General features: G+C 44.6%; 1 long non-coding RNA gene across 1 annotated transcript in view; it reads left to right on the plus strand.

The window, feature by feature from the left end:
* Window positions 1-27,030, plus strand: part of LOC111767523 (uncharacterized) — a 53,161-nt gene that overhangs the window by 13,993 nt on the left and 12,138 nt on the right. The window contains exons 4-5 of the long non-coding RNA XR_011424709.1: window positions 6,246-6,372; window positions 8,068-8,448. This is a non-coding gene — a long non-coding RNA (uncharacterized lncRNA). The remainder of the gene's footprint in view (window positions 1-6,245; window positions 6,373-8,067; window positions 8,449-27,030) is intronic.

The raw sequence follows: 27,030 nt of genomic DNA on the forward strand, positions 1-27,030 counted from the left end.
AAAACGGGTGTAAAAACCTTTCTCACAGGGGCTGGCCCCGTGCCCGAGTGGTTAAGTTCGCGCGCTCTGCTGCAGGCGGCCCAGTGTTTCGTTGGTTCGAATCCTGGGTGCGGACATGGCACTGCTCATCAAGCCACGCTGAGGCGGCGTCCCACATGCCACAACTAGAAGGACCCACAACGAAGAATATACAACTATGTACTGGGGGGTTTTGGGGAGAAAAAGGAAAAAATAAAAAAATCTTAAAAAAAAAAAAAACCTTTCTCACAGAATGCGTGTGTTGGTCCAGTGATGTAGTGAGGGGCCTCATAAACGGGATTATCTCTCTGACTACGAGACGGTGGTTCTCTCCAGCCAGGCACTGCGCCTCGCGGATGAAGAAGGGTGTTCTGAAGCCAGCTGAGATTGAGTTACAACTCCACCCATGCCATTTATGAGCTGTGTGGACCTCATCGCAGAACCTAACCTCTCTGTGGATTACCACAATTCAGCGATTAGTGAACTCCGTGCTGGGGCCCACCCTTAGCTTTTCCACATTTGAGCCCTTCCGGCCAGCTTTCTGCTCAGGTTTCTGTGTGACCACTAGAGGTCAGCCTAACCCCAACGTTCAAAGCTCCCGGCCCAGGCCAAGAAACCGTGGCTACTGCGTCCAGAGGCAGAAGCAGAGATGTCCTGTGAAACTGGACACATGCGCCTTCCAAGTGTGTGTCTGACCTTCCCCACCAGCACTGGGAGTTTATCACCAGACTAAGAGGACGGAGACTCCCGTTGAGTTATTTCCGGGAAATCAGCAGGGGAGAAAAGGAGACAAAAGAAAGAGAGCTGGAAGTAATATACCTTTAAGTATTAGGTACGCTTTGGGGACTCGTAAAAATAATTTTGCACTTATTAACCGGTTTAACGCTGATAAACGGGATAGGTTCATAAGCGACTGAGATTAGCTTGGGCCCAGGCCTGACTGCCGGTAAGAACCAGCCAATTGATTTCACGCCTGGGGTCTGAGAATCCTAAGCTCTGAGCACTTCCCAGGCGCTGACATCTTTTGGGTGTGTTGGAGGAGGGAGGGCACTCGATCCCTCCCTCCTTCTTTCCTGTCTGTGGCTCTTTGGGGGTCTCATAGACATGGGTTCAAATCCTGGTACTGCTGCTTGCCAGCCTTGTGGCCTCGCTGTGCCTCAGTTTCCCTCTCCGTAAAATGTAGAACCTTTCTAGCAGGTCACCCTCCGACCTCTCTGACTCCTCTTCTGTGTCCTCCGGAGTGCGAGCTCCTGGAGGGGAGGTTCTTTCTTGTTTAGTACGATCTTTCTAATGCCTAGAACAGTACCTGGCCCGTAGCAGGTGCTCAAGAAATATTTGCTGATGGTTGCCTGACTCTTCCCACTGAATGTCCCTTAACGTGTAAGTGTCCTCTCCCCCTTTCTATATTCCTAGTGAGAGCACATGACTTCAATAATTTCCTAGTGACTGTTAAGCCATTCATTCATTCATTCATTCATTCCCGAACACTGTGCTTCTGATAAGTTCTGGGACTAGGAAGAGGCATGAGGTGCCCCCTCTTGCGAGTTTCCAGTCCAGGCTGAGACAAGCTGGCAAATATGAGTCCCAGTCTCAGCAGTCCCATCCCATCTGGCTCCACCATCCATGGACGTTTCCTGTGTACTGACCTTTGCCCACTTAGAAGCAGAACTCATTTTGGCCTCTTTGGCTAAGGGAAGAGTAGCACTGGGCTAGGCAGTCTCATCAGGTGTTACAGAAGAGGCAAGAACTGGGAGCATCTCTGAGGCTGCCCTAGAGAGATGGCCATGGGCAGGCCAGGTCGAGTCTTGGCTCTTTTGTTTTTTTTAAAGATTTTATTTTTTTCCTTTTTCTCCCCAAAGTCCGCTGGTACATAATTGCATATTTTAGTTGTGGGTCCTTCTAGTTGTGGCATGTGGGATGCCACCTCAGCATGGCTTGATGAGCGGTGCCATGTCTGCGCCCAGGATCCGAGCCAGTGAAACCCTGGGCCGCCTCAGTGGAGTGCACGACCTTAATCACTCGACCACGGGGCAGCCCCTGGGCTCTCTTTTGAATGGACAGGCAAGGAGGAACCAGGCTTCCCTGGTCCGAGGAACCTGCTAATCTTCCTAAAACTCGTTGCTAAAAAGCCAGCCACACTCAGACAGTTCATATGTAGGTTTCGATCCTAAATGCAAATAGATGCATTATAAGCCAGTCACACCTGCTCCTTTCAAGGCCTGTAGGCTTCAGGTAATTAGGGAGAGTCTCTTAGCCAAAGAGAGAAAGCCTCATTACAAAGGGGCACTTCCCAGACCCTGGAGAGATCCGCCCTCCCCCCCCCCCCCCCCCCCCCCCCCCCCGCCAGGAATCCAGAGCCCTACCATCCTTTGAGACTGTTCTGCATCTTCTGACTCATTGAGCGGTGGGCAGGTCTGACATCGTGGGGTAGACCAGATGGACCTTGAGCAGTGTTTGGGGCACACATGGGCATTGTTCCTCATGATAATCAATCAGCAACGTGGCAGCTACTGCAGTTCTTACTGGACCAGGTAGGTGGCCTTTCAGCCCTGATGCTGTGCGGGGCTCACTGACAGTCAACAGCAACGTTTCAGCCGTACTTGCTAGGGGTCCGTCATTGTTCCAAGTCCTGGTATACATTAACCCCCACAGCAGCCTAGCGAGGTGGGTACTGTTATCATCAGCCCCATTTTACAGAAGAGGAAACTGAGGCACACAAATCCCAGTCGTGGGACGAAGGTCACGCAGTTGACAGATGGCAGAGCTTCGATTTGAACCTCTGTAGTTTGACTCCAAGTCAGGGCCCTGAGCTTCCACACTGTATTACCTCCCAGGGGAGTCAGGGGGACTCCGTTTTCGCCAGGCACTGACTGGTTCCCAGTCCAGCTCTGTCCCTTCTGGATGTTGTAAATAGATAAAGGCTGTGGTGGCTCTATCTAGTCTGGAGTACGACTTTTTCTTTGGCTTTTGATCTTAAAAACTGAGAATTTGCTTCCCTTGTTCTCTGGTTTTCCGTGACAACCTTCTCCCTAAGGCGATGGGTAGGTGACTCATGTTGCGTTGCCTGGGGGATTGGGGTGGGGAAGAGCCTCAGAGAACTCGAGATGAAATATATCACACCCGCTTCTATCTCGCTCCCCGCTCCCCGTCTCCTCTAGCTCCCCTTTGTTCTACTTCCCGTCAGCCTCAGTCTTGGGGGTGGGGTTTAAGATTCTGTGGCCGGCCCAGGCCTAGCCCTCTGGGCAGTGCTGGCCAGTAGAAATATAATGCAAGCCACATGTGTAATTTTAAGCTTTCTAGTAGCCACCTTAAAAAGGTAAAAAGACGCCAAGCAAATTAATTTAATTTTATTTTTTTCTTTTTTTTTAAAGATTGGCACCTGAGCTAACAACTGTTGCCAATCTTTTTTTTTTTCTGTTTTTTCTCCCCAAATCCCCCAAGTACACAGCTGTATATTTTAGTTGTGGGTCCCTCTAGCTGTGGCATGTGGGACACCGCCCCATGATGGCCTGACGAGTGGCGCCATGTCAACACCCAGGATCCAAACCAGTGAAACCCTGGGCCACCAAAGCAGAGTGCACGAACTTAACCACTCGGCCAGGGGGCCACCCCACTCCTTTTTTTCTTTTGAGGACGATTAGCCCTGAGCTAACATCTGCTGCCAATCCTCCTCTTTTTTGCTGAGGAAGACTGGCCCTGAGCTAACATCCGTGCCCATCTTCCTCTACTTTATATGTGGGACGCCTGCCACAGCATGGCTTGCCAAGCGGTGCCATGTCTGCATCCAGGATCCGAACCTCGAACCCCGGGCCACCGAAGCAGAACGTGCGAACTTAACCCCTGCGCCACCAGGCCAGACCCGGAAATTAATTTTAGTAATGTTTTATTTAACTCAGCATGTCTAAACTATTATTATTTCAATATGTTATCAGTATAAAAATTCATTACGTTCCTTTTTTCACACTAAATCTTTGAAAATACTGGTGTGTTTAGGCCCAGTGGCTGCTGCATTGGACAGCACAGCTCTGGAGCCCTGGACTTCTACGTTCTGGAGTGATCTCACTTCAGCCACTAATGTCAGAAGATGGCTTACGTCCCAGGGTTATGCTTGTCCCCAACTTAATTTCTCCTGGAGAAGTGAACTTTGTTCTCTTTTAGCGGAGAATTGTGCTGGGTTTGGCAATCGTGGGATGTTTTCCAGAAGGCAAATGCTAAACCCTGACCCAGGTTGGCTTAACACGTGGAGAACAGGACAATATTTATTCCTACAACAACTACTTATTGAAGACTTTAGAAATTCAAGATCCTGTTCAAGGTTCTGGGGAAATGGGAGCCAATTCTCTCTACAGAGGTAAGATTCTGGTGATCTGCAGAAGGTTCTGCTCAAATCTTCAGCTGAGTGCAGATCAGAGGAAACTACCTGAGGCCAAGGAAAGGGCACCGAGAAGAATCAGGCTGAGCTTACACGGGGTCGGGAATTATTTGTATTCTCACCAATCACATGTGGGATATGGGCAGAATCCTGGGAAAGATATTGCTCAGTAGTGCCCAAATTAACCCTAGGCTAAAGACTGTTCTGGACCTGCCTAGCAATCTTAAAAGCAGGCTTCGAAACATTCAAGTTGTTTCTAGTAACTTAACTGCATTCTAAAACAAAATGCAAATGTATTTAAAGGAAGACAGAAAATTTCAGCACTTGACAATGTAAAATTCACAATGTCTGGCATCCAAGAAAAAATTACCAGGCATGCAAAGAAGCAGGAAATAGGAGCTATAATGAAGGGAAGAAAATCAATCAATAGAAACAGCTCCAGAAATGTCACAGATGACAGAGTTAGCAGACAAGGACATGAAAACAGCCATTAGAAACACGCTCCATATGCTCAAAAAGGGAGAGGAAAGCACAAGCATGTTAATGAGAGACACGAGAGATATAAAAAAAGACCCAAGTCAAACTTCAAGATCCGGGAATCTCAAGGAAACCCAAGCAAATCTTGGCTTCAACACTTGCTGTGCAACCATGGGCAAGTTAGTACCTCTGTCTGAGCCTGGGTTTCCTCGTCTGTTGCATACTAGCTAACACACCCTGAGCGTTCGTTCTGTGCCAGGCACTGTTCTAAGAGCTTTCCAGAACAAAATGACGTAGGTGTTGTTATGATCACCTCCATTTGACAGATGAGGAGACGAAGGATGAGGCGCAGAAAGCTGAGGTAACACTGCAGCTTACATGGCGCAGAGGCCTGGTGGATCCAGAATTCAAACCAGAGCCCAGGCTCTCAGCCTCTATGTGCTTCTACCTCTCTCAGCTCAGAAAGACTGGAAAAATAATAGTATTTGCCACATAGGCTTTTTTTTAAAAAAATTTATTTTTTCATTTCGGCTTTATTGACGTATAATTGACAAATGAAATTGTAAGATATTTAAAGCGTACATTTTGATGATCTGATATACATACATATTGTGAAAGGATTCTTCCCAGTTAGTTAATTAACTCATCCATCACTCCATCACCTCACATATTTATCTTTTTTTTTGGGTGAGAACATTTAAGTTCTATTCTCTTAGCAAATTTCATTCATACAATACAATGTTACCAACTACAGTCACCCTGTTTTCCTTTGGATCCTCAGACCTTGTTCATCTTGTAGCTGAAAGTTCACAGGCTTTTTGTGATGGTTAAACCCAATACTCCACGTGAATGTGTTCATTTAGCGCAGAGTGTTTGTTCAAAGCAAAAAATAAATGAAAACTTCAAGTGGGTTCAGAATGGCTGGTGTGGGGAGAGGTAAGGTCTGTGAGGTCACGAAGGAGCACTGACACCACTATTTGCCAACCACGGGATGGAAGGTTCTGGAGGCCACAGCCCACTCTGGGCTGTCGTGTAGAAACCTTGCTTCCCTTGGGTGCCCACCCCTTCCCACATCCCCACCTGCTCTTTCCCTGGAAAGGAGGAAGTGGGTGAAGCGTTGTGGCTTCTTTCTTCCTTCCCCTCTACTGGGAGTGAGCCAGGTATGGTCAGGGAAGCTGAGCGAAGAGAAGTTGACTGAAGGCTCTTTATGTCTTTGTTCTTTTTTGAGTCACCAAAATGGCATACTTCTTGTTTTGTTTAAAGATGTTGTCAGATCTCGAAAGAAGTACACAGGCATATTGGGTAAACGATCCAGTGTAATCTGGCTTCTAAAATGATCTTTGCTGCATTCTGAAAGATTTTCTTGGTTCTGGATTAGATCGATGGAACCTGAGTTCGAGCCCTGGTCAACTCTGCCATTTCCTGTCCAGACTGATCCCTGGGACCAAGTATTGGAGAAAAAGGCAAGTCTGCAGTTTACTAAAGCTGTGGACATCACTTAACAGGTTGGAATTACCCTCTTTTATGTATCTATTTCTTTGCATAGATATTTCCAAAGTTTTCGTCAAAGTTAGGTTAGTATCATTGTTACATTTATTCCTTAAAATTTCCTTTTATTGTTTCTTATTACGAAAATAACACATGTTCCTTGAACATTTAGAAAAGGTAGGTAAATAAAAAGAAGGAAACAAAGATTACCGGTTGTCCAGCACACTTTAAATTTTGAGGTATATTTTTCCAGCATTTAAAAAATGTCTTATCTGATGAAAATGGGGGTCACACTTTTAAAAATTGATGTATCATGGGTATCTTCCTTGGCCATTGTTTATTCTTCTGTAACGTAAATTTTTGTGTGGCCCCATGATAAAGATACAATCAGGTTACATTAAATGCAAATTTGAATTACACAGTTTGAAATAGTAGGGTATAAAATATTAATTAAATCTTGTTTTATGGGCAAAATTTGAAATAATGTGAATCCGGCTTTCCATTGATTTTTCGTAGGAAATTTAATCTTGCGTAATGTAAGTTCTGCATTCTGCGAGACCTTCAGCAATACCATCCCTTGCGTAAAATATGACTATCCTCCACTGCCGTTTATTTAGCCAGCCCCCTATTGATGGTCACTTATTACCGAAATGAGCTTCTTGGAGGATAAATCTTCACACATGTCCGTGATGATCTCTTTAGAAAAAATTCTTAGACGTGGAATTGCTGGGTCCAGGCTTTGGATGCACATTATCAAAATCCCGTCCTGAAAGGTGGTGTTAACATTTGTTTAACAAATTTTTATATAGTGCTGACCATGTGCCAGGCTCTGCTCTAAGAACTGTGCATTGCATCCTCATCATGGCCATACACAGTAGGTACTATTATCATCATCCCCATTTGACAGATGAGGAAGCTAAGTCAGCTGCAGGTGCCTGGGTCACAGATCTAAGTGTAGAGCTGGCTTCTGAGTCCTAGCTCCAACCCGCTCTGCTATGCTGCTTCTCCATCATTCTGAGCAGCAAACTACCAGGTCATTTCCCGGTACCCTTGCCCCCAAGGGGTGGTATCTAGCAGCTCAAAGAGATTCTGAATATACTACTTACACTAAGGAAATCAATCCACCAAAATGTGATTTCTGAGCGCTGGTAACATCAGAGACAAAAAGAAGTTCTAGTCCTTGGCTATCAGTGAATTGCTGGCCTGTTTGATTTCTTTTTTAAGAAACCCCATCAAAGTAATATTTTTGGAAGCTTCCCTCAGGCAGAAGAGACCTCTCATCTTTGGTCTTCATGTAACAGATGTTTGTGGGGTCCATCAGTTCTCTCCAAGGCTCTGCTCACAGCACCAGGATTTTAGGGAACTCTCCTAAGCTGCGGCCCTCTGCCTCTGCTGTCGCTACAGATGCTGGCTCCGTGCTTTGAGGTCTCCACAGCCTGCCACAGTCCCTGACCCAGTGCTTGCTTTATTCGCACACTGCCGTGAACTGTCACGCTGAGAGACTAACAAAGAGGCATGGCACTCTGTAGCTTTTAACCTGAGGTAGAGAGCTGAGTTTGTGTACTCTCCCTGAGCTCACCTGCGGGATGACTAATTCTTTTCCAAGACCTCTAGACCCTTGCCTTAGTTAGGGTACAAAATGCTAAGTTGCTATATCATAAATATCCAGCAATATGTGGCTTACAGATAGCTGGTTCTCTCTCATGTAACAGTTCCGAGGCAGCAGTTCTGATCAGCAGGATGGCTCTAATCTGCATGGTTTTCCTGGGACCCAAGTTCCTTCCATCATGATGCTTTGCCATGTTAGGCCACTAACCCTGTATGCACAGTCAAGGATTCCAGCCAGTGAGAAAGGGAAAGGACACAGAGGAGCCACGCCCAGGCTCAAGGTCTGGGCACAGATCACTTCCACTTGAGTCCATTGGCAAGAACTGAAATGTCATAACACCTAACCGCAAGGGAGGCAGGGGACGTGTAGCTCAGCCACGCACCCGGAAAGAAGGAGAGAACGGGTCTGCAGGAGAGCTCATGGCGTCCAGGGACCCTCCAAGCAAGAGGCAAACCCACCTGGGCATCTGTCTGCGCACAGTGAGGTAATCTTGATAATTATTTCTTGTCCCTCTTCCTATATCATGTCAATGGGTGAATTTAAGAATGGGATATGTACACATCTGGAATTTATTTAGTCTCGGTACACCAGCCTCATGGGCTCTGCAAACTTATCCTAAAAACATGTATTCATCTTCTTGTTTGCTCTGTTTGACTCAAAAATTAGCTCATAATTTAAAGTTAGAGCAGAGTACACAGGCTTTGGGGACAAAAAATCCTGAATAAGAAGCCCAGCTCCACCATTTACCGACCTTCTGTGCGGCTTTGGCCATGTTACTTAAACCCTCAACATATCCAGAGGAAGAGCGAAGGCTGCTTCTCCCCTGACACCCTTGGGGTCTCATTGGCCCTGCTAGCTTGTGTGCCTGTCCCGGAACTGCGGTTTGGGGAACGAGCTTAGCTGAATGGTTTAAGCCACTTGGGACCCACTCCTGGAGCCAGGGATGTGGTCACTCCCAAACAACTCTACGGCTGTCATAGAGTTCCTCCAAAGGGAAATTGGGTTGTAATTACCAGAAAGGCAGCCCAAACAACAGATGTCCACTACAGAGAAAGTGTATGAAGAATGAGTTAATTGGGCCTAATTATGGCCCAATTTTTATTTGTTTTTTGAAATTACAAGCTGACTTCTTTGATGACGATGGATGAACTAATGGTCTCTGGCAGTTTTCGTTCATATCCGTCTTAGCTGACTTTTAGAATTTCCTTTCACTGCTTTGTCCACACCAATGAATGCTTTCTTTCCCCCATGGTGTCTTCAGTGTCTTTCTGACCTACAGGTTCATCAGACACCCGTAGACCAATGGATTGAAGAGGAACCCAGCAGGAATCTGTATATTTCTGAACTTCCAGTATTTGCCTTAGAAAGGGCAATGAACTTTTGAATATATATATCATAGGCTTTGGAGACAAAAGTTTTGTATATATATAAAATTATATATACATATAAAATATATGTATATAAATATATGTCCATATATTTAATATAGATAAGTAAACTTTTGGAATCTGTTTCTCCTTTGTAAAATTTTACAATAGAAATTGATGCTCTCTAAAGTTCTTTTCAGGGCTGGCCTGGTGGCATAGTGGTTAAGTTTGCGCACTCTTTTTTGGTGGCCCAGGGTTCGCGGGCTGGGATCTTGGGCACAGACCTACAAACCACGCATCAAGCCATGCTGTGAGGGCATCCCACATACAAAATAGAAGGTGGCCACAGATGTCAGCTCAGCGAAAATCTTCCTCGAGCAAAAAGAGGAAGACTGGCAACAGATGTTAGCTCAGGGCCAATCTTCCTCACCAAAAAAAATAAATAAATGAAATTCTTTTCAGCATGAAGGCCCTTTGGAGACGCTGCTCTATAGTATAACAACAATAATAGTTGCGTACTCACTGGACGCTGCCCTAGGCTCTAATACATATAGTATTTGACCTCATTTAATTTTCACAACAACCACACAAGGTGTGAACTATTATTACTTCCTTTTAGAGATGAGAAAATTGAGGATTAAGGAAGTTGTGTGATTTTTTGTTCAAGGTCACATTAGAAGTGGTCACTCGGAGCTGGAATCAAGGTTGGTCAGATCCCACAGTCTTGTGCTCTTAATTGTGCTCTGCTGCCCTGCAGCTCCTACTTGGGAGGAAAGGACTCAGATGTGGGAGACAGAAAGACTTGGACTTGAATTCTAGATTTAGCACTGTGTGACTTTGTGAAAGTTATTTAACCTCTCTGAGCTTCAGGAAGATATACGATGGAAATAATAATTACTATCTTATGGGTAAGTGGTTAAATTGAAGTAGTTAAATTAACAGATGTAAAATTTTGGGCACATAGTAGGTACTCAATAAGGGACATCTATCTTAATGATTCACTAAACCAGCTAGATGCACGAGAACTCTATGAGTGAGTCACTGCTTTGAATGCCCATCATAAATAAGTATGTCTGTGAAAGATGTTGTCTTTAATGAAACTTTGCCTGTTTCAAACTGAAAGACATGTGTTTGACATATACAACTGACATGTGATGGAGCAGGGATAAAATTTTTAAAATACCCATACCAGTGAATGCTGTTTTGCAAACAGAAGTGTTTTTCCTCTTTCAGTAATCTGGGTCATTTTCCCTGTTAAGGGAAACCGTTTTCTCTAGCCCATGAGATTTATTTTCCTAGGAAAGAGAAGAGGTGAAAACACTTGCTAACACACAGAAGGCCATAGGATAGGGAAGAAGAAGGATATGATGCAGGGGAGTTCCACACAGGGAGGGAGGGGAAGTGGCACACGTGCCTCCCTTTTGGTCTAGGGGGTTGGACGTCAGAGTAGAGGAAAAGAGGAAGCACAAGGGGCCAGATAAGTGTGTCCTCTGTCCCTTCCTCTGGATCACAGCTCCTGCTGGGTGGAGTGGCAGGTGTAGATGAAAATCAACCAGAGGCATTTGGCTTGCCCGTAATCCCTATTAGGGATTCTGGGATGAAATGAGTCACAGGGAGCCTGCCTCAACATGAGAAGGCTGCAGTATCACTGATAGTGTACTGTGCTCATGCAGAGAGGGCCTGGGCTGGTGTCTTGAGTCTCTGTCAATTCCCAAGTGCCTGGGAACACCCCAGCAACCCCCTCCACCATTCTCCACCATCACCAAGAGGGACAAAGAAGCAACTGAATGTGCTAGCTGTCCTTTTCTTGTAAGGTCAAAATGACCCTGCAGCTAAGAACTGCAGGATGGATTACTTGGGCCAGGGAGATTGAATCGAAGTCACAACCAAGTCTCAGAAGGATCCACAGAGCCAGTGAAAGCTAAGGTGGGACCTACTCAGCACAGGGTGCTGGCCCAGCCACCCAGGAGTATCAGCAAGTAGGAGCACAGACCATGAGTTCTACCAGCTGTGGTACTCAGCAGCAGAGGCCAGAAGGAGCATCAGTGATGGGGCAGGACAAGGAACATCTCTGTGGAGGGCAGTGAAGATCCCGGAGACAGCACAATGAGGAGTCTGTGGACCTCATCCTTTGCCCACCTCCATCATCAGAAGGAAGTGTAAGATTTACTGTGCCCCTACATGCCATCTTGAAAAGGAGAATGAGGAACCAGCCCTTGAGAGGACATAGATATCCATGGTAGTGAATGTGAACCTTAAATTGGATTAAATATTTATCCAAAAGAAATTGAGCCAACTTGGGAGAGACTGTTCTGAACTAGAAGTGACCGAGTTTCCTTAATTGGAAGTTAAGATTTTTCACCTCTGCCATCAGTGGGATAGGAGCTCATGAGCAAGATATTTACAAATGAGAAAGCTCATTTTTTGCACACTGAGTTGTACTATGTAGCAGATACTGTTGGTTGCTCTGATTTTAGGGGTCCTCCTTCTTTCTTTGCAGCCATTTGTTCTGGGAAACTGGCCCTTTCCCCCATGACCCAGAATGAGATATTGATTAGTCCAAACTGGTCACTGTGCCCCTCTTCCCTTGTCAGCAATTGGTTTAGGCATGGGCTTGTGCAACAATTCTGGCCATGAGACATTGGGACACTACTGGGGGGCATCTGGGAAGATTTCCCTCACTGAAAAGGAGAGATACACAGGGAAGAAAGTCTCCATTCTGATGCAGTTAATGACTGGAACTGTGGCAGACAGCTTAGGACCAAGAGGCCAGTTAGCTGAGGACTAGCAGACACACTGTGAGGGCAGGGTAGGAAGCTAGAGGGAAGCTCGGTCCATGATGATGCTGTCACACTGCTGAATGGACCACACTACACCCACCCTTCTTGTTATGTGAGAAAACAAATTCCATAAGTTAAAGATATTTGAGGTGAATATCTGTTACTTGCAGCCAAAAGCACCCTAAATGAGGCAGGGTGTAGGCAAATTTTCGGCCTTGCTACTCTGGCTGCATAAATGTATCCATATGATTGCAAAAAGGAAAATAATGCTAACAGTCATTAATACTGAAGACCACTTAAATTACTTCCTCCACGAAAGCTTTATTTCCAGACTACTGAACCCTCTGGGTTTGACAGCAGCGTCTATTTCACACGGTAGCATCTCCTCTTATTTGCCTTCAGTACCTTTCCTAAGGGACGAGACGAAGCCACACTTGTTAATTCTTCTTGAACATGAACAAAAGGATCTTTTTTACCCTTTTAAAATATATTATTAAAATGTAAAAAGAATATGTTTCCTCTAGAGTTGCTTGGAAACTGAACTGGGAGCAGTTAAACCTCAAACTCACTGACGCTTTTTGGCTTTAACTGGAATCACCTTTGCCTTTTCCTATGGAAGAAAAGAAGTCTTAGAACATGAAAGTATTTCCAGAAGAAGTGGATTTTAACTGCTGAGCTGACCAGAGATAGAAGACTCACACCAACCGGAGATGTATAATTGGGCTCTTTTTTTAACATTCAAAGTTCTCTCTGACTCTCCAAAATTGTATCTACTTTGGTTTAGCTTATTTTTTTCCCTAATCAAATGACAGTTTTTGGAGTTCATCATCACACATGCCTACTTACTTTGTGCAAATTATTTCAGGATAATTTACTAGCTGGAGAGAAAGAGGGAGGGCAGGAGGGAGAGAAGGAAAGATAGAGGGCAGGAGGGGGAGAGGGAGAGAGAGAGAGAGAGAACTGATCCTTCCAAGGACTGTTTCCATTGCAAAATATCCCAGAATTTCGTATTCAATGGACCAGCAATTCTCAAGCCACGTCTTTCCTTTTAGAAATGCTGTGATGTTCTAAGGTAACTTCAAGGGGTAAGTTGGAGACTGGGATAGAAGATGGCAAATTGTCACTGCTTCCCTCTGCTTCAATTTGAACAAGCTCAGATATTATTTGTTTTAAACCGGGGGCTTTGAAAAGGGCTTGTGGAAAAAAATATTTCCATTGCAAAATAGAGTTTTAAAACAACAGTGTTCTATAAGAACAAACAAATGCATACCATTCAAATATTATGGCCTGACCTTTAGTGTCATGTGGGTTTCTCACACAAAATAGCAGATGAGAATAGAATTTAAGTGAATAATATTGTAGTAGTTAGAGTAGTTATTATCCAATGTAACAAATAAACACCAAATGTTCAGTGGCTTAACACTGTAGACATTTATACATCGCTCATTCAAGGCATGCACTCTAGTCAGTGGCAGTTCTCCACCTGGCAGTCATTCAGGGACCCAGTTGTATTGGTTGTCTATTGCTGTGTAACAAATTACCCCATGAAAACGCTTTTTATCTCACACAGTTTCAGAGGGTCAGGAATTTGGGACTGGCTTAGATGGGTGTTTCTGGATAGAGTCTCTCATGAGGTTGTATTCAAGATATTGGCTGGGGCACAGTGATCTGAAAACTTGACTGAGATCTGCTTCCAAGATGGCACACTCATGGCTAACAAGTTGATCTTGGCTGTTGGTAAGAAGGTTCAGTTCCTTATGATGTGGACCTCTCCACAGGGCTGCTTCAGCATCCTTGGAACACAGTATTGGCTTTCCCCAGAGTGAGCGATCCAAGATAAAGCAAGACAGAAACTACAATGTCTTTCCTGACTTAGCCTTGCAAGCTGTACTTCACCATTTCCATTAAATCCTATTGATTACACGTCAGTCCTATTCAGTATAAAAGGTGAATACATAGGTGTGAATACCTGGAGGTGAGACTCATTGGGAACCATATTAGAGGCTGGCTACCACATTAGGATCCTGCTGTCTTGTGGCTACCATCCCCTTGGGTCTTAGCATTTTCTGCTTCAAGGCAGAGGAAGAGGAAAGAGCACAAAGGAGCCCCATGTGGGAGGCTTTTACGGACCAGGATAAGAAGTGGTGCACATTACTTCCATTCACACTCCATGGTCAGAACTTGATCATGTGGTGCCCCTAACTATAAAGGTGGCTAGGAAATGTCATCCCTTGCTGGGGAGCCTCTTCCCAGCAACAACCCTGTGTTACGGAAGGGAGAGCATGAACTTTTGGTGGAAAGAGAATGGTCTCTGCCATGGAAGGACTAAAAAGTTAATATATGCAGAATGCTCAACATAATGGCACAGAGCAAATGCTCACTGAATGATAATCATTATATACAGCTCTTCTGATGATCTAGTGCCTACTCAGAACATGAGATGTATTTGCCTTAAATAAAGATTTATTGTGGGGCCGGCCTCATGGCCGAGTGGTTAAGTTTGCACGTTCTGCATCAGCAGCCCAGGGTTTTACTGGTTAGGATCGTGGGCATGGACATGGCACCGCTGGTCAGGCCATGCTGAGGCGGCATCCCATATAGCACAACCAGAAGGACCTAAACTAGAATATACAACTATGTACTGGGGGGCTTTGGGGAGAAGAAGAAAAGAAAAAAAAAAGATTGGCAACAGATGTTAGCTCAGGTGCCAATCTTTAAAAAAACAATAAAATAAAGGTTTGTTGTATGGATGAATGAGTTAAGGTAATGGATGTGAGAATGGTGCAAGTGGGAGGAATTATAGTTGATATTTCTTGAATTGAATTTCTTGAAGTTACATTGGCTATCCTTATGGAGGTACAGATGATTCTCTGGAAGTGGATATTACTGTCCCCATTTCAGTTGGTCAACTAGAGATAGCAAACATTTAAGGCTTTGAGCGTGATATGGTCATTGTTGCAACTACTCGACTTTGTCCTGTGTAAGCAGCCATAGACAACATGGAAATGAATAGGCATGGCGGTGTTCCGATAAAACTTGATTTACAAAACAGGTGGTAGACTGGATCTGGCCCAGGGGCTGTAGTTTTCTGACCCCTAAGGCATTGAGAAGGCAAGGGCAAAGCCGCAAGCAACAACATGGATAAATCTCTAAAAAACATTGAATGGAAAAAGACAAACACCAAAGAATCTTCCATTTGTATAAAGTTCAAAAGCTTGAAAAATTAAATTGTATTGTTTAGGGGTGCATACTGAGGTGGTGAAACTATAAAGCAAAATAAGGAATTGATTATACAAAACGCCAGGATTATGGTTACCCCTGGAGAGTCAGGAGGGGAATGTAAGTGGGAGGGGGCACACAAAGCACTCCTGGAGTGCTGGCAATAATCTTATTTCTTGACCTGGTGGTGGTTTCACAGGCGTTCACTTTAAACAATTTGTTAAGTTGTATTTTTATGTTTTATACACAAAGAGTGCATTCTGTTTCTCCATAAAATGTTGAATAAAAATGAATATTAAGAATCATGCACCATGCTATTATGCTCCATTAACTAATTGAAATCTCTTTTCTTTGGTTAACAGACATTAACCTTTATTTCTACATCATTCTTATTAGTCAACTCATTGGTATTCAGGCCTGGCTATGCATCAGAATCTCTGGTGGAGTATTTCTTCCCCCAAAACACAGACGCCTGAGCCCATCCTCTAAAGATTTTGACTCAGCAGATCCAGATGGGGGCCCAGGCCTGGAGAGTTTGCAGACACTCCCCAAGTGATGGGGATATGCAGCTGATGCTGAGAACCTCTCGTTTAAACTGTGCTATCTTACCACAGTTTCTGCATAGAATTCCCCTTAGTCACACACTTCGCCCCCAATATTCCTCCAAATTGACAAGCTGAGCATTTTATTTTTAATTGCGTTTGCAATTTGAAGTTGGTTTTCCTTTGAGTAAAAAAGTCCAGTCCTATTCATGGTGTTATCTCATCTGACATTTATTCTAGCCTCCCATTCACCCACTCTCTTAAACTGCAACACCTTGAAACTGCCTTTTTAATACACGCATTTCCTTATTTGAAGCCAAGTGCACATTCTTGGCTCCTTACAGCCAAACCTGTCACTCCTCCTTTCTCCCTGCGTTGCAGAGGGCTTGCCACCCACCCTAGCGTAGATAAGTGCCTGTTTATCCCTGCCTTTGTTTCTGGGCCCTAAGTCAGTTTCCTATCAAGAGGAAACATTCCTTCCATCCTCTGCTGACTCATCTTTATCAGCATTTACTGGAGAACCTTATCAATGGCCTTTTGAACATCTACATAAATTAAATTTATCCCTCTTATCCTCATTCTTTATTTACCCTTCCAAACATCTCTAGCAATTACAAAATATTCCAGATTGACTTCCTCTTTGAGGAAGCACTGCGCTTCTTCCCAATAGGTTTGAAATAAATGTTTAATAATTTGTCCATTGGAAGGTAATCTCCATTTCTGTTAAGCCAGGGTAACCATAAGTCCCTGTTAGCCTTGGACAGTCTTGCTTTATGCCTGGTAATTGTCAATGGGGCCCTCTTTTACTTAAAGAAAAAAAAGTGTCAGTTTGGGTGGTGAATTTGATGGTGACCTTATTAAAGTTCACGCGGTACAGTTGAAAAATAACAAGAGGAAGAATCAGGAGATCTGGTTCCACATCCCTCTAGGTCACAAACCAGCTGTGTGGGTTTGATGATTATAAACGCTCACTCTCAAAGTGTACTCCCCAGACCAACAGCATCAGCATCTCCTGGGAGCCCGTTAGAAATGCAGAATCTCGGGCCCCAGCGCAGACCTACTGAACTAGAATTTGCTCTTAACAAGACTCCCAGGTGATTTGAATGCACAATACAGTTTTTGAAGCGCTGTCCTAAATCTCGCTGGGCTTTGGTTTATTAATAAAATTAAAACTACAGCATTAAAAACAATGTCAGTGCATTCAGTTCATTGCATTTTAATAACAAACCCACAGGAACAACAGAGAAGTACATTAAAAATGTGTACTTACAGGGAGGATGACTTGCTTTTTTTAAAAAAAGTGAAGGAATGGAATCTTCTGTACAACTAAGTGCTACAAACACCATTTAGTTGTCATCCATAAGACATGTACCTGGCTAAGATGGCTGTCATTGGAGGAGAGCACCCTGCACAGATGGAGGCATTTGTGAGCAGCCAGTACTCATCGGAGCTGGACCTGGTGTCCTCTGTCCATGTAAAGAGTACCTGGTGGGGGGCCGGCTCCGTGGCCGAGTGGTTAAGTTGGCGCACTCCGCTGCGGTGGCCCAGGGTTCGGATCCTGGGCGTGGACATGGCACCGCTCATCAGGCCACGTTGAGGCGGTGTCCCACATCCCACAGCTGGAAGGACCTGCAACTAAGATATATAACTCTGTACAGCGGGGGTTTGGGGAGATAAAGCAGAAAAAAAAAAAAAAGATTGGCAACAGTTGTTAGCCCAGGTGCCAGTCTTTAAAAAAAAAAAAGAGTACCTGTGGGCCACCACTAGCATCTAATGTATATTTTACTAAATTTGATGCATTCTTCTCTATTCTCTCTTATTAGTGTTCGAAGCATTTACTAATTACTCTTTGATAATGGTAACTTTTTTTCATCGAGGTTATGATAGTTTATAACGTTGTGAAATTTCAGCTGTACATTATCATTTGTCGGTCATCTTACAGGTGTGCCCCTTCACCCTTTGTGTCCACTCCCCACGCCACTTCCCCCTGGTGACCATTAATCTGTTCTCTTTGTCCTTGTGTTTATCTTCCACATATGAGTGGAATCATACAGAGTTTGTCTTTGTCTATCTGGCTGATTTCGCTTAACATAATACCCTCCAGGTCCATCCACGTTGTAGTAAATGGGATGATTTTATCAGATAATGGTAACTTTTAAAATCCTGTGTTAATTCTTTTCAAACATTTTCATGGATGTCATAAGAGCGGGAGTGGATCCTCTGAAGCAGGCAAACTGCTCTCTGAAAGTCTGGCATTTGCTTAAAATTATGTGTTTTATCTCTAAAATCCAAATAAATTGCATCGTCTAGAAAAAAGAGAAAAAAAATGTACCTGTCTTAAAAATCCAAATGCTGCATCATCTAGAAAATACTTAACTGGTTTATTTATGATTATTATAGAGTTGTTCACTAACATTTTGACTTACATGAATGCTGTGTGTCCCTGTTTTGCAATAAAATTCCCACACAAGCAAAAGTGGGAAGAAAAAAAACCTTGTAATACCTTTTTTTTTTTTTTTTTGAGGAAGATTAGCCCTGAGCTAATATCTGTGACCATCTTCTTCTACTTTATATGTGGGACGCCTACCACAGCTTGGCTTGATAAGCGGTGTGTAGGTCCACGCCAGGGATCCGAACTGGCAAACCCCAGGCTGCCAAAGTGGAGTGTGTGAACTTAACCACTGCACCACCAGGCCGGCCCCTTGTAATGTTTGTTTTTGTCTCTTATTTTTCCATTCTCAGTCATACACTGAGATTGCTTTTACCCACTCAGAAAAAACAGTATTATATGCAAATTCCCAATAACAGCAAAAAGGAAAAGCTATTTTTCTCTCTTTTTTTAGGAAGATTAGCCCTGAGCTAACTGCTGCCAATCCTCCTCTTTTTGCTGAGGAAGACTGGCCCTGAGCTAAAACATCCATGCCCATAGTCCTCTACTTTATATGTGGGACGCCTGCCATGCCAAATGCTGCCATGTCCGCATCTGGGATCTAAACCAGCGAACCCTGGGCCGCCAAAGTGGAACGTGTGCACTTAACCGCTGTGCCACCGGGCCGGCCCCAGGAAAAGCTATTTTTACTGAGGTGAGAAGGAAATCTTCCTTGTCATACTGGTCTTGGGGAGCATATGCAGCATGCTTTCCAGATGTTTTGCAGTGTGGTAGTTACTGCTATAGACTGAACACTTGTGTCCCCCCAAAATTCATGTGTTGAAATTCTGTCCCCCAATGTGATGGTACTAGGAGATGGGGCCTTTGAGAGGTCATTAGGTCACAAGGGGGGAGCCCTCATGAGTGGGATTAGTGCCCTTCCAAGAGAGGCCCTACAGAGACCCCTTGCCCCTTCTGCCAGTGAGGACACAGGGGGAAGACAGCACAAGAAGATCTTAAAAGCAGCCGAGGAAGAAAAGACAATTAACCTAGTGTGTAGGCCGACAACGGAGCTCTCAACAGCAATAACACTAATCAGAAGACAATGAAGTAATATCTTTAATGTTCTGAGAGAAAACGATATGTATGAACCAGACACTGAACGTGCAGCTGACTTCACCTTGGACTTTCTAGCCTCCAGGACTGTGAGAAAGCAACGTCTGCTGTTTAAGAGCCCCAGTCTATGGCATTCTGTTATAGCAGCCCAAATGGCACAAGACACTTACTCACTGGGCACTAGTGGCACCAGGTTGGTATCTTCAAACAAGTAAGCCTGGTAGTCCTTGCTTGCCTCCCTAAAGCACCAATGTCAACTTTTTGGAAGCCCAGATCTGGTGTGAAATCCAGGGCAATCGCTCACACCACACACAGGAAGGAATGTTCATGCGTTCTATAGATCTCTGATAACACCTGGTTTCATGGAATGGCCTTGCACCAAACTTGTAGCAACGAGGTTTCACTGCTCCGTTGAAAAAGGATGTGCTCTTACAAGAGATTTCTCTAGAGAGCTTTTCCCTGGGTGTTTTTTCACTGGCTGATTGGCAGGCACTCTCTTTATCATCAGCCAAGGTGGAGGGAAAGCCTCATTGCCCCCTGCTTCTTGGTGAGAACTGGGTGAGCACGGGCTGTCTGGTGGTGGTGGCCGAACACAATTTATAGATCCCCACAGCATGCTGACTTCACAAGGATACTCTGCAGATATGAAGGTTTTTTGTTGTTTGTTTTTTTTTTTGAGGGAGATTAGCCCTGAGCTAATATCTGCCACCAATCCCCCTCTTTTTGCTGAGGAAGACTGGCCCTGAGCTAACATCCATGTCCACCTTCCTCTACTTTATATGTGGGACGCCTACCACAGCGTGGCTTGGCAAGCGGTGCCATGTCTGCACCCGGGATCTGAACCGGCAAACCTGAGGCTGCTGAAGCGGAACGTGTGAACTTAACCACTGCACCACTGGGCTGGCCCAGTTTTTTTGTTTTTTGCTGAGGAAGATTCGCCCTGAGCTAACATCTGTACCAATCTTCCTCTGTCTTTTAGTTTGTAGGCTGCCAGCACTGCATGGCTGCTAACAGAGCGGTGTAGGCCTGCACCCGAGAATGAAACCCGGGTTGCCGAGGTGGAGCGTGCCAAACATAACCAGCAGGCCACCGGTGCTGGCCCCACATATAAAGTTTTAATTGTGGCCCTGAGGCTGGCCAATATACTGTTGACACAAGTAATCCATGATCAATCCATAAATCAAAATTGGGGTAAGTTTATTATATAAGCCAGGTCTGAGGACTATAGCCCCTGGGGGCTTCCTTCCCTAAGGAATGAAGCTCACCTAAAAAGTGGGGTGTACAGAGTGGTTATATGCCATCTTGGAACAAAGAGCATAAATCACACATGACAGGAGTATTTCTTTTACTACTGTCACGAGATGCTTAGCTCGCACAGCAGGTCAGTGGTCACAAGGTGAGCACAGCAGGTCAGTAATTAATCTTTAGTTTCTTGGAAGAGATGCTTATCCTTAAGGAAATGGCGATATGGGGGGGAAGCTTCATCCTTGTCTTTAAGGGCATCATTCTTGTCTTTGGGACATTGTAAATGTTTAATGCAGATGTACAACGCCTGCTCAACAGGCCACATCAGGCCTTTCTGGAAAAACAAGGTCAGGCCGAATTAGTTTTAAACCAAACAGCTTCCTCATATACTCCAATATATCCTATTGCTTTTTATTTACTTATCATTGCCCATCCTGTGGGGCCTAGAAACTTCCAATATTTCACTCCCTGTATCCCCCTGCCCCCATGTACAGATGAGTATTTCCTAATGGGATTCTTGCATATACTCTATAAACACTCATTATGCATCATGCTTGGGGGATGTAGACACTCAGGGAGCTCAGTCCAGTGAGGGAGACGATCTCCAAGACTATCAAGACAGTTTAATGAGAGAGAAAAAAGAGCATGCACCTCGTTCATGGGAATGTGATGTACCTTGCTTACCTGGGAAGGTCAGGGAACAATTTTAGGCAGAGGTAAGACTTGACCTGAATCTCAGAGGATAAATAGGAGTGAAAAAGGCAGGTGACATCCTCTGGGGGAAGGTCACTGTAGGACAGTGGTTCTCAGTTGGGGCTGACCCCCAATCCCGATCCCCCCAGATATTAGGTAATGTCTAGAGACATTTTGGTTGTTGCAACTTGGGGGGTTTTCCACTGGCATCTAGTGGGTAGAGGCCATAGCTGCTGCTAAACATCCTACAATGTACAGGGCAGCCCCCCAACTACCTGGGCCCAATTGTCAACAGTGCCGAGGTTGAGAAATCCTGCACTAGGAGAACGGAAAAGCATCTTTAAAGGACATGAAGCATTGGAGGATGAATAGGTCGGAAAACTGATGCAGAGGTACCTAGCAGGCAGTGGAGCTAGAGAAGAGTCCTCTGATGTGTGTCTTTCCCAACGCCACCAAGCAACTCAACTGTTCCCAGCGCACACTGACTGGGTGTCCTACAAATTTAATTCAATTCTGGCACTATCTTCCTGGAGACAGCACCAGATTCCGCAAATTGAGAGCTTAGTCCCAAGAGACTGCCCTCGCTTCAGATGCCAATCACAAGTCCAGGTTTTTACCTGTGCTTCTTACTCGCTGGCTATAAGGTTCCTAGACCCCCTCCTTGGTTCGATTAATTTGCTAGAGTGTCTCACAGAACTCAAGATAAACATTTACTTACATTTGCCAGTTTATTATAAAGGATATTATAAAGGATACAGATGGACAGGCAGATGAAGCACATAGGGTGAGTTCTGGAAGGGTTCCGAGCACTGGAGCTTCTGTTCCCAAGGCACTGGGGCGTGCCGTCTTCCCAGCATGTGGATGCCTTCACCAACCCAGAAGCTCTTCAAATCTCACTATTCAAGAGTTTTTCTAAAGCTTAACCGGCTTCCCAGAAGTCAGCTAGTGGGCCTGGAAATTCCAGCCCTCTAATCACCTGGTCTTTCTGGTGACGAGCCTCATCGTGAGGCTGTCCAGAGGCCCCATCCTAAGTCATCTCATTAGCATAAACTCAGGTGTGCTTGGAAAGGCTCCTTATGAATAATAAAAGACCTTTTATCACTCACGGAACTCCAAGTGTTTTAGGAGCTTGTGCCAGGACCTGGGGACAAAGACCAAATATATTTCTTATTATACCACAGCATCAAATTTAACAATAGCTTTGTATATCGAGATAACAGTACAGAACAGTAGCCTGGGGGCATTAAGAAACCCCTGAAGAGTTATTTTTTTAAAAATTAAAGTAATATATGCTCTTACAAAAACAATGCTAAAGGATTGTGCCAGTAATCTCATTATTGGAATTACATGCCATTAATTTTCCTCTTTATTTACTAACATTTCTTTTGGAAATATCACGTAAATATTTTGTTACAAATGTTATTTTTACAGTACAATGTTATTAATTTTAATTTATTTAAGAAAAAGCTAATCATAAAAATGAAACCATAAAAGAACTATGAGAAAACGTGTGTGATTATTTTCCCAGATCCGAGGGAGGAGGAAAACCTTTTGAGCGTTAACAGCAAACAACTCATGAAGGGGAATACCCTTGGGTTTTACTATATAAAAATTCAAAACAGTGCTTAGAAAGTTACCAGGAAACAAGAAGAACCCTGTTAAACATAAAAATAATGGAAGAAATCATGACAGGAATGATTGATATTATTACGTTATTCTTCAAGTATCTGTGGCTCAAATATGTGTTAAGCAAAATGAAAAGGCTAAAGGCATTGTGGAAAAAACTTTAATATCAAAGATAGTCTTACAACTCAATAAAGAAAACCCCAATAATATCCAAGTATGAGAAATCAGCAAAGGACTTACAGATCTGTGGTGTGCACCTATATGTAGGTAATAAACATAAAAATATGGTTTAACCATGCTCGCAATGAAATAAATACATATTCAAATAATGAGAAACAGTTTTTCCTATCAAATAGGTGAAGTGTAAAGAAAAACTATCCACATAATGCTCAATTTTGGAGAAGTTCGGGAGAAGGTACAGCAAGATCCACCCTTTCATATTCTCGATGGAGGGGTAAACTTGAAAACCTTTTGAAAAGCAATTTGGCAGTATGTACCAAGAGCCTGGAAAAAGTTTATACCCTTTGGCCAGGGAATTCTGTTACCCAACCCTAAGGGACTGGTGACCTGCAAGTGGGTTCTTTTGCTGGGAGCCGCCCACCCAGTAGAACAAGACCGGGTTCGGAATGGCGGAGCAGAAACGTTATTCATTGATCAGTGAATGGAGGAGGCAGAGCTCGTGGTCTGTAACACCTTCTCCCTGAAGGGAAGGTGAACAGCGTTCTTGTGGGATGTGAAGTGGGAAGGGTCTCTGTGTCATGTTCGGGGTGGGGGCATTTGGGGCATGCGCACACCTTCCCTTCTGGCACACGGCACCTTTTGCACACGTTTCCTTTCGCACAGCACGCCATTGCCATCTTGGACCTTTCTGGTTTGGACCCGTCCTTCTGTTTAGCCATCTGGCATTATCCTGCCTTGGTTCCTATAAGTAAGCACAAATTGAAAACAAAGGATTTGACATGGAAAATGTATTAGAGACTTCCCTTGGTGACAATTCTACTTCTAGGAATCTATCCTGAGGAAATAAACAGAGATATAATGAGAGATTATGTATAATTGTTCATCAATGATGCTCTTATACGTGCCCAACAAGAAGGGCAAGAATACGTTATGATACACCCACCCAGTATGGTAAACTAATTTTTGGATGTATTTTTAATGACAAGGGAGAAATGCTCATGGCATATTGTTAAGGAAACGAGGTGAGACACAAAAATATTTTTATTTTGATTTGGCCCCAAACATCATGTAAATAGTGATGTGTATGCATGTGAGTATAACAGAGTACCTTGGCTAGAACTCGACTATTCTGCGTAGTTAGATAGCACTGCCTTAGAGGTGTTTCTGTTAATTTTGGGAAACAGAGTTGCTTTTCATGAGGATTATTTTAGGCTGGTTACTTTTAAAAACTGCAGACAGGAAGGAGGCTCTGAGGAGTGGAGTTTGCTTGCCCTTTGATGAGAGACATCTGCATTTGTGAAGGAAGTCTCCATCTGTGGGGGTGTCTCCCTCTCTGCACCAGGAGGAAGGGGGATGACCTTATCTCTGGAAACTCTTAATGGGGACGACAAGGACTTAAGTCTTGTTTATTGTGCTTGTCTGGTAACCTCATGTAGCTGACTCCCCCCACCACTAACATCCTCCTGGAAGCACAGGACATCCTGACTTAATCCGGTCTGATTCTTATCTAAAGTTATAGGAGCACCCAATAACCAGACCCCACCTGCACTGATACCATTTTAACAACTTTTTAACATATTCTTTCCTTTGTCTTGTGAAGAGATAACTCACATACCTATGCCTTAAATTTAGCCCTACCCTCAACCCATGTTTGCAGCAGCAGCTCTGACTGCCCATGGGTCCTGTCCCCATGCTACTCCATACTATTCTCTAAATAAAAGAGCACTATTGCCAGACCTTGACAATCCAAGAAATCTTTCTTTTGACTCCTCGTCTCACTGACCCTACATCACTTCAACTGCATGAAATGCTTGTGGACGCCTAAAACATATCTGATTCACATCCAAGCTCCTCTGCCTGGGGCCCTGGAGGAAAGATAAGGTTGCAATTTGGGTCCTGAACATGTCTAATGATCTTGGGGTATACCCGATGGAAACCTGCCTGAAGGGACAGACTGCACTGACCCCTAGACAAACACCATCAGATTCAGGGAGGAATGGTTCCTTGGGGTCTGGGCTCCGCGGAAGGGTCAGGAGGTTGAGAAGGAGCAGAAATTCTGGGTCGTGACCAGGCTAGAATGCTCATGCTCCCTGGGAAGGAAAAAGCTGAATGGTGGCATTAGAGGAACTGCCTCACCTGAGGCCTGAGTCACTATGTTGGGGGACCACCCAGAGCCATCAGGCAGTAAAATGGAATAGCTATGCCATCAAGGGCCTGAACCTCTTAGTGAAGGTGACCCACCTTGGAAAAGTCTGGATGCTGAAGGGGCAGGCATTTCTCTACCAGCCAGAGAGAAACGTAGGCAACGGAGACCCACAGAGGCTAGTGAAAGGGGCAAGAAGCTTAAGCAGTCAGCGGCAACAAAAAGTGGCATTGGTGGTGACGAGTGGGCGTGCCCCTGCACAGGTGGCTGAGCAGTCTGTCAACAGCATGATGCATCAGGGCTGGCATGGCCAAGCGGCAGCAGCAAGGGCGCAGGGAATGGAGAGGACCAGAGCTGTTGTAGAGCAACTCCCAGGCTGCATGTAGGAGCCTGTCTTGCATGTGAGATACTTCCCTCGTTTTGAGAATTCCTAGAGACACAAGGGGGAAGTGTCTTGCCATTTGATGGGTGGTACTAGCCATCCACTGGATGAAGGACAAGCTGTGAAGGTGGAGCCCTGCCTGGCCAGCTATATTTTAGACTTCACCTAGCGTTATTTGAATTCTAATGCAGTGACTAACCACTACCCCTAGAAGAGAGCCAGGAGTCTCCTCCTCACTATGGCTGGTAAACTGCTAGCTGAGTGGTACACATGACCTGGTGACCCTGCTGGCCTTTGGGATACAGCAAAGAAAGAGAAAACATTTGAAACTGCTAGGATTTTATCCCTATCAGTCCCCAAGGAGAGACTTTGGGTGTGGGGAGAGCGCACTGTTGAGGCATGGAAGTTTAGCCTGGAAACTTTTTCAGGAAGAGATGGGGAGGAGGAGTATATTTATAAGGACAATAGCTCATGTAAGAGAAGAGTTCGGGGGTTATCTGGCTCGGGCGACTCAGATGGGATATCATCAGATTTTGATCTCACGCTCTCCATCTCTTGGCCCTGGTTCTTCCATGTTAATTCCATTCTCTGCTTGCAAGGCCAGGTGTTAGAGGGTTTAAAGCAGCCTTGGTTGTGGGTCGGGGGATGGCAGTCCCAGACTGCTTAATGGCTGCTTGGTCCATCTTTAGCATTCCATATCATTTTAGTTCATTTTACAAGAAGACAGCTCTATTACCTTGCCCTTCTAACCTTCTAGTCTGTGTCTTCAAATAAGGGGACAGGGATGACAGCAAAATGAAAGGCTAAGGTGCCCTCCCCACTTCTACCCCGAGGAGGACACGTGAGTCTTCCTTTCGTTGATGCTGGAGAAGCCCTTTTCAGTGAAAGCTGAACTTTTATCCCAGCTTCAGAGGACTCAACTGATCCTAAGATAGTTCTTTGGGGCAGGTGACAGTCTCTGAAAATCTCTCTGCTCCTTGGAAACTTTGAAGGCGTGCAACCAAAAATGTCCCTTGAAGACAACAAGCAAATGGAAAATGTAATCCCCAAACGGACTCTGGCATAATGAAAAGTGGCCCCTGGAGAGAGAGGACATTGAGTTCAATGGAAACTCCCCCACATACTTGCTGTGGAGAAATCTTCAAATCATATTCTACACCTTTGCAAAAGGAGAGAATTGGACTTACTCAAGTGTTTTCTAATACTCTTTATACATACATAGTCCTCAAAACAAGCCTAGGAGGTGGATTCTTATCTCCCCCACTTTACAAAGAGGAAATGGAGGTGCAGAGAGGTACCCTGCGTGGGACTTGAACTCAGCTCTGTCCTGCTCCGGGGCGGGTGCGAGGCATTCCCTCAGGGAGCTAAGGGTTCAGAATATTTCTCCAAAGCTGATTTGACTACA

Source organism: Equus caballus, chromosome 13 (genome assembly GCF_041296265.1).
Source record: "Equus caballus isolate H_3958 breed thoroughbred chromosome 13, TB-T2T, whole genome shotgun sequence".
In the NCBI taxonomy this organism is placed as follows: Eukaryota; Metazoa; Chordata; class Mammalia; order Perissodactyla; family Equidae; genus Equus; species Equus caballus.